Genomic DNA, 9,778 nt, shown 5'->3' with positions numbered 1-9,778 from the left:
GTTAGAGGCTTTGTGGTACTGCTGTAGTTAGACTAGGTGAGATCATTATTAGTGTAAACCTTTGTATTCAAATAAGCTATAAGGATTACATCATTGCACTATATTATATGAAGTTCCATCATATTTCATTTTGTGATTAATTATATTATATTTTGGAATAATTTTTATGGCCTATTATATGGCCCTTGTTTCTGTATCGATTTGGTATGGTTAGAATAGGTTAGGTTGGTCATGGTTGTGATACTGTCCCAGAGTCTTCATATGAGCTGCAAAACTATCTTTCCACATGCTCGAAATACATCCAACACAAGGAAGGTAGATGAAAGTTGGGTTAGGTAATGGGGGTGGTCTCTGGTCCCAGTCAAAATTTGGATGTTTGTTATGATGAGGCCCCCAGTGTAGTCGTGTCACTTCCATTCTTTGAAAGACTCCATTTCTCAATATGGAGTTCTTTATCATTTTTTTGCTATATTTGGGGTCATGTCCCGATTGGATATACTTTGAATCTGGTCAGAGGCTTTGTTAGACTACTATGGGCATGGGTGGTGTTGATATTAGTGTTAGAATTGGTATTGGTTTTGAAAGTAGGATTGGTATGTTATGGTTTATCTATCAATTTTGATTTTAAACTTATTATAATGATCTTCATTTAATATTATCTTATTTTTTTATATGTTTGAAATTAATCCGACTTTGGTTGTAGGGATTTTATTGGTTTTGTTATTCGGTGTGGTATCAGGTCTTGGTTGGACTTGAGAAACCCAATATGACTAGTCCCTGGTTTGGGTTGTGTAAAATATGTTGGCTGCAGACGGGTAGTATGAGTAAAAAAAATGTGGTACTCTATAGGAAACTATCCATTGAGCTCCATAGATACTGAAAATATAGATAACATGCAAGCAGGAATGTAACTACTGCCAAATATCCAGGAAGCTAAGATAATAAAACTAGGGAGGCACTAAGGATTATATATCCTGTCCTAACCATACTCAGGCACTAAGCATAGCCCCATATACCACATGCCAATACATAAATAAAGGGTAGAATAAGGATATTCAGTAGGATACAAGGCCAATGAATAGATATACAACATGAATAAATGAAGAAAAAGAGGGATATATGGTATACTATAGCTAGATATACATAAATATTGTATATTTATATGCATATATAAAACTAACTCAAAAGTAATAACCAAAGGTAGTCGTACTTAAATAATAAGGCCTCCTAATCATAGTTGGAACAAGTGCTAGCATAGTCAAGGTCCCTAATCACAACGTCTTACCATGAGATGATTACCCATTGTAAAAAAACCATAAGTGAAATGACTCCAAGTTAAACCTCAAATCTCAGTACTAGCCCATAATCAACATGCCATGAACTAACCATAATAGTAACAATAAAGTAATCGGCTAGACCAAGGAAATAATACCTTAATCAGGCCTTATAAATTAGAAGGTTCAATAAGCACAGAACACACAACAAACAACACTCATAAACCTTAACTATGAAACCCCCATATGGATAATAGTTATAGGATCCAAACAACATAGTAGTCATAGGCAGCTCAAATGTATGAATAAATGCAAAGTAAATCCATGATACTATTGTCAGTCAGTAATCCATAACTTAACCTAGGGTATGAACCTCCTCTAGCTCAACGACTCATAAAGACAGGACCTACGACGATCTCTCTTTTATGAAACAACGGCTCGTAGATGAAGAGGCCATTGAGGGATTAGGAGTACCTATATACATCGATCTGGTATCGATGTAGGATTTCTAATAATTATCATAATTATCAAAATCCTTCATCTAGTACCCTATATATATCTATATTTATATATATATATATATATATATTATAAATGCACTAATTCAAATCGTCCATAAAAGAGTATAAGCCTTTAAATCTGTTGCACGAGATCAACTCCAAGACTAAATCTGTAATGACCCTCACAATAACTATCCTTATTCTTATACATTTTTTCTTGTCTAGATTTTTTCTATAACCTCCCAAAGATATTTATGACTTGCTGTGACTGATAGTTCATCTTTCGGGTGGTTCATTTGAGAATTTTAGTAATACAAATATATTGTGAATTATTTAATCTAAATTTGCATTGGGCAGAAATATAATTTATTACCTTTCCAAAAATATTTTTGTTGCTGGTAAAATTCTTTAGTTATGATACATTTATATTACTTTGTAATAGCTTATTTCATTTATTAATATTTTAAGCGGAGATTGTAAATCTAAATATGTTACAAAATTATTATTGTATAATAGAGCTTTTATTAGAAATAATTTTATATTAATTATGTTATATTAGTAATATTATATTCATTTTAACGCAAACCTAAGTAATACCCGGGTGCAAATATATAAGAGAGCAAAGGGTGGGGAAGTCGTACCCTATTCTCCGCATAGAACATAGGAAGAAAGAACACCAAGTTGAAGAGGGGTCACCACAGTAAAAGTATAGTGATTAATTAGTACAAATATAGGTGTTAATAATATGCAAACTTTCATATATATCAAAAATTCTATTTAATCATTTTAAGTTTATAAACATTTTTTTATAACTTTTGTTAAAGGCTATTGTTAATAAATTTTTCAGTGATGCATGATTGCATCACAAAGTAAAACCATAAGATACTGCTACACTTGGACACTATTTAGAGGATTCTTCATCTAGGTAGGCTATGCTTTCCCTACCTTTACACCCTTGCAAAGTAAACCTAGACGTCATAGGCTACTTCTATCACTATCATAGCAAATGCCAATGTTGTGAATTTTTGTACAACATTGGCATTGGCTATGGTGTGGTAACTTTTATAGTTGGTTATGGTTACGATGGATTGCATGGGAATGTTTTAATGACAATTGGAATTGGTTTTCATTATATTATGCCCCCAATGTGCGTGACAAAATGCCTACACTAATGTTTTCATTGTATTGAGTATTTTAATGGAACTCTTGCTTGTTTTAAAACTTGGTAAAGGAATTATGCATGGTTTAAATTAATTGAAAAGATAAATGACTAAATAGTTATGCTTGTGGAGTACATGGAATCCCCCAAGTGGTCTAATATAGTAAATAGAAGGGCAATTTGAAGTCCCCTTAAACCTATATATGGTTGGCAATGTATAGTACTTGCAAGTATGGTGGATATGACGATACTACCACTAGTTGGCCATGGTTAATAAATGGTAAATCGATTGATTGGTTTCTTTGTAATGGTTTTAATTTGGCAATAATGGATAGATTTGTAGCTAAGCCGTGAAAGGTAGAGGTTCCAGGGGGCTAAAACTGGAAAATTATATTTTTCGATGTGAGTTTGGTGTTGGTTACTATGTGCATGATGTCACACTATATTTTTTGGTAAGTACTAGTCATCTCAAGTTTTTTTCCCTGTTCAGGCAGATTCACTCACTGAGGCCCTTTAAGTAGGGAGAGCTGAACCCATATAGCCCGTGGGCGGCTTAGTATAATAAATCTACACAACCAAGGTAAAGGTTATAAAGGCATTTTAAATCCATTCCTCTTTTCCAGCATGGTTATATATATATGTATGGTTGTGTGCATCTAGATGGTTTTTACTTGGACTTATAAATGGCATAACTTTATCCTTATCGTGAAATGATGCTAGCATTCACCCACTAACTCCTCTAATGGCAGTTGTTTACCCACGCTATACAGGAATCGACTATTCTACACTTCTTATATAGTTATTGACTCGGGGATTTGCATTTGGACTTAAGTGGTTAGATTTCATAATTTAGAAATGATCTATTTCATGTTTTGGATATTTTCTAGACTCTTTGATTTTATTTTGTATATTGGTTTTAGCCATGGTTTGGGTCATTTCATAACCAAATTTTATTAATTTTTTGGTTAAAGGCTTTATGGTACTGCTATGGTTAGAATGGGGGATCGATATTGGAGTAAACATTGTTATTCAAATAAGCTATAGGGATGACATCATTAGACTATATTATTGGTTATTCTATCATATTTCATGTTGGGTTTAATTATATTATGTTTTGGGAAATCTTTTTTATGGCATGTTATATAGCCCTTGTTTCTATATCAGCTTGGTATAGTTGAGCTTGGTTGGGTTGGTCAAGGTCTTGATCTTTTCCCAGAGTCTTCATGTAAGCTGTTACACTATCTTGGCACATACTCGAAATCTATCCAACCCATGGCAGGTGGCTGGAGGTTAGGTTGGGTAATGAGGCTGGTCTCTGGTCCCAGTCAGAATTAGGATGCCCATTATGAGAACTCCCCCAATCAAGTCATGTCACTTTCATTCTTAGATAGGCCTCATTTCTTGTTATGGACTTCTTTATCATTATTATTTTTTTTGGCTTTGGTCAGGGGCATGTCCCGATTGGATATACTTTGATTCTGGTCAGAGGATTTGTTGGACTACTATGGGCTTGGGCGGTGTCGATATTAGTGTTTGCATTGTTTTTCGTAATGGAAGAGGGATTTTATATGTGATGGTTTATTGGTTGTGGCTTTTAGTTTTGATTTTAGACTTATTATAATGATCTTTATTTAATATTATTTTATCTTTTATATTTTTGAAAGTCATCCGATATGGGGTGTAGGACTGCTATTGGTTTGGGTATTTGGGTGGTCTCTAGTCCTTGTTGGACTTGAAATATCCGACTCGACTAGGCCCTAGTTTGGGTTATGCAAGATATGCTGGCTACAGAAGGGTAGTATGAGTATAAAAATTTGGTATTGAGTAGGAAACTATCCATTGAGCTCCAAAGATACTAAAAATATATATAACATGCAAGCAAGAATATAACTATTGCCAAATATCCAGGAAGCTAATATAATAAAACTAGGAAGGCACTAAGGATGATCTATTCTGTCCTTAACGTACACAGGCTATCACGACCCAAACCAAGGCTCTGGAAGTGACGGACATCCCGAACCATGAAGGCCTGAGAGCCCTTCTAACTTATAATTATATACACCATTCATATATAAATAGGTAATGCAGAAATAAAATCTGCTACGGACACATGGTCATAATCTAATTTTTGTTTAACAATGAGGAATAAAATTTAATATCAACTAAACACTGTCTGAAAATTGTCTGCAAAATCTCTACTACATGATCAAATAACAAATGTCTGAAAACTAGGACAAGGCACCCAGTATACCAAAACTATAATAAATAATAACTATTTGAAAGAAACTAGGCCTTCTGAAATATAGAAGGCTCACCGAATGGTACTCTTCACTCCTGTCAGATGAAATCTAGTGCTTATCTGGACCCCTAAACTGTGCCTGAGAACCTGGAGGGAGTGGGGTCAATACAGATGTACTGGTACGTAGAGCAATCTAAAATAAAGATTTTATATAAATAGAATAGTTGAGAGCTAGTCATAAACATCATGAAGGATATAATTTTCAAAACACATGGGCATTCTTGAAAAAACATTAAAAACCTTTCTGTCAAAAGTTGTTTCTGATCTTTGTATTACTTCTGATTTAGGTGGCACTACCGTACAAGTCATATATTCCACGGGCTAGATAGAATCCACCATTGACTCGGTAGGGAAGCCCTCAACCCAAGTGTTCCGCAATTGCTGGAGTGTCTGAGTCTGATAAGCCACAAGGCACTAACCGAGCGTATAATAATATACCCGAATCGGCTAATCACGGTTTTCGGCAATGAGTTGTTTGACCTCATGCTTTCTTTGGGTAACCACCTAAGCTCTCTTTATGCCCAAATTTATCCTTTTCTGAATCATTCATTATTCTAGTTTCAACCTTTGAAAAATCTGACTTTAAACATGCATTCTATTCTGTTCTGAATTAGCATGGAGTTAATTGGATTGGTGTCATTATACCAATACTTGCAAGTCCTATTTTTGAGCCATAATTCATCATGCATGATTTTTTCATTAAAACATAGTTCAGACCATCCAAACATGAAATTTAACAAAGGGAATTCATGTTCCGAAAACATATGTCAAAACTATGCAAACTTCCCATCCTTTCAATAAATAAGTGGTGGTAATATAATATTTAACAAAACATGCAACCGTTATCATTATATGATTATGTTCAACATTCATCAACATAAGCAACCCACTCTTCTGAAATCAAAATCATAATCTAAATATAACATTATACAAGATATTTGATAACATGCTTTTCAAGATGCATTCAAACGATTTCATAGTAGATCATAAGTAAATGAAAATCTTCACAAGAGAGGGATTTTTCATGAATCATTCTCTCAATTCAATCATCAACCTTAAAAAACATGCTTACAATATATATATAATTTCAAATCAATTTAGGGGAAAGCCTAAAGAACAAAACAATATTATCAATGCTTCTAAAGCATGAATATATTTATAAATCTGAAAAATCCTTTCTTAAAATCAAGATTTCCATACCCATGAGATTTTAGGAAAACTCTAGTAGCCCTCGCAATGGGGATTCCGAATCATGAAGAATTAAGGCCCAAGAGGTACCTTAAATTAGAGGCTTTTGAATGAACTCTAGCTTTAGGGATTTTATACTTATGATTTATGGGTGCATCTTGTATCCCTCGCAATGGGGATTCTGAATATTGAAGAATTAAGGAAAACCCATGGTTAAATCTTAAGATATTGGGGTTTTTAGTTTGAAACCCTAGGGTGAGTTCTTGATGAATTTGAGAGAAAAGAGTCATATTTTGGTGTTTTGGGAGTTTAATCCCATGTTATAGCTAAATATGGGATGGAATATACCCATTTTGTCCTTAAAAATATGGAAACAGAACCTGAAATTTTGGTGCGTGCGATAGGGCGTGTGTCGCACGCTTATTGCATGATGCTACTATCTCAGTCACTAAAATGGCCATAACCTTTCGGTAGAGTATCTGATTTAGGTAAAATTGGTATTGTTGGAAAGCTAATTCGAAGAGATTTCATTTGATATATAGTAGGCCCTCTAATTTGTTATATACAAAGAGTTATAGTTGATTGAAGTTGGCTTAAGTTTCGATGCTTACTCAAACTCAAATGATAGGAAAGCTTTCAACTCGACCTTTAGTTAGGGGACCTCTATGATCTCAATTCATGCTTAAATAGGTTTACACACTACATAATTGATTAACATGGAAAATTTTCATAGGATTTATGTCTTTTGGATCATCTATGCATCGAAATGACGATTTTTATTCTACCCCAAAATATGGGGTGTTACATTAACTCCCCCTTTAGATCATTCGTCCCCGAATGACGGATAGGAATGTTGATGTCATAAAGGTATGGAATAACGTGGATATGATATGTCTTCTAAGAAAGAATATAATGATCTAAAACATTTAAATTTCCATCATGAAACTGAATTCTGAGGTTACTTGCCCTTACTTGCTTTAAGGAGCTGATTCATGTTGAGAATTTAGGATTCCCTTGAGATGTTCATGACCTAATAATAAGTATTGAATTGAGAAGTGATAGCTTATGTAAGTACGAATCTTGAGACATAAGATTTAGATCGTACAAAGGTATTACACTGTCTGAGCTAAAATGCCTAGAGAAATTTGAGAATATGCACTGAACTCTTATGAACTGAGTCATGACTAAATTGCTGAATCTGAAACATGATGTTCGGTCTAAACTGAATTCATAATTTACATGGATAGAATAGATTATCTCTTGGGATGGTCATACACATGGGACTTCGGATAGGAGGACTGGGTGTAAAGGTGGAAAACCACAGTAACTTGTCTGCCTGACTGTTAAATTGAACTGTTGGTTATACTGGCTGAATTATACTAGAAACTTATACTTAACAAGAGTATCTCTTCAACATTCTTTTTAAAGAAGTTCTAGTAGCATTCGGGAGCAAAGAATATTGGGCATGAGTTACACAAGACATCCAACTAAGGAATCACAACAGTGACACTACTCTATAGCATGGAATATTGACATATAACTCATAAACTAGGATTGAATTACCAGGCATTAGGAAATGCAAATTCTTACTTTCAAGCTTAGTGCACTTATCGAATACTTTCTTAACTATACTATTCCCTTTAAATACCATACTCATTTGATTTAACTTAGAATTCTTATATGGGCATTGATAAATCTTTCTACTAATGCCAAAAGTAATATGAGTACTCTCACCATGATCATGCCTAACTTTAAATCGCAAAATACAACATGCCACACCACGAACTAGTCTAAACTATATGATTCAATCTTCTCTCTCTCTCTTTATATATATATATATATATTTTAGAGATCACACCCTAAGTATATGATGCCTTACCAATTCAATGACTAACTCTGATCTCTTACTATGGATTCACTAGCGCATATTGCATTCCTCTACTTAAATCTCAACATGTCAGTCAAGCCTATCTTTATAACCACAAAGGAACTCCAAGGCAAAAATCCATAAGGACATACTTCACATATTCTCTAATCCAATATCAATATAACTCCCATGCACTACCCCAAGAACATACACACAAATTTTCACTAACCATCACATATATCAAAGACTTGGCCCCAGATCTTACTTCACACTTATGGCCTTATTTAAAACAAGTATACTATGATCTTCTATTAACAAGAAACATTTACTTATCACCACTATCATCACATAAGGAGGAGTCACTAAAAGGTTAGAACATAAGACCTTGAAGCATGGGAGGATATTATACGAGACTTGACACTTAACTGAGGCCGAAAGAATAGCAAATCAACATCTAGGATTCATCAAAGTGATCTGAATTGGGGCATACATGACTATAAGCTGAATCTCATTAATCATAAAGAGCATAGCACGAAATATGGGGACTGAGCACACTATAAAGCATGAGTACATGAGTCATGAGCTGCATGACCTCAATTTGAACATGAACTATGATCATGGAACTGAAACGTAAGGCATGAGTAGGTATTAGGATTATTGAAAAATACTGATATTAGAATAGGTTGAGTCTCACCCTTACTTTCTGATGTTCTATATCATACTGACATTACTACTACAATCTGAGAGCCTGACTTAGTTACTTGTTCTACCATCTCCCCCTTATCTTTGAGTCATCATCTTAAGTTTGAGAGATACCTTACAAGACTCTAAACTGAAATACACTCACTGGACTCTGGGGTTTAGAATAGGACAATACACGTAATTAATAGAACTTAACCCAAATTGCTACACCTGGAAAGGGAAAACCCACTACTAATCCTACCTTATGAGATATACTCTATCTTTCTATAGCCCCAATAGTCAATCATATAATAATTAAACACTAACTAACTTCGAATCCTCGTAAGTATTACCATAGTTGGAGTACACACCCTATAGCTCTTCAACTCTTATTTCTCTTGGTTCAACCTTAAAAAATTCAAACTTAGATTATAACACTTAATCATGGATATCACCAAGCCTTTGATAAATCATACTACTAGTCTTTCTCTACCTAGCAACTCAATGGTACTACTATGTCCACTAGTCATGCGCAACATGTAATAGTCTTAGAAAATACTGTAACTCCATATCACCTTGGGCATACTTCTACGTCATACATACAACATCATACTTTGTTACTAATCAAATAAACTTAATCTATTGCATACACCATTTAAGCCTATTAGATAACTTCCATATAACTAGTATCATTAACCAAGAAATCATCACATCAACCTTTATGGACAACAACTATTCAAACTTAATGTCTAGTGCTAAGCATGATTTACAACCCAACCTGACACACAATTGTCACAAAAAATTCATCAT

The sequence above is a fragment of the Capsicum annuum genome, chromosome 11 (genome assembly GCF_002878395.1).
Source record: "Capsicum annuum cultivar UCD-10X-F1 chromosome 11, UCD10Xv1.1, whole genome shotgun sequence".
Classification (NCBI taxonomy): domain Eukaryota; kingdom Viridiplantae; phylum Streptophyta; class Magnoliopsida; order Solanales; family Solanaceae; genus Capsicum; species Capsicum annuum.
The sequence above is the reverse complement of the archived record's forward strand: the minus strand, read 5'-3'. Positions refer to the sequence as shown.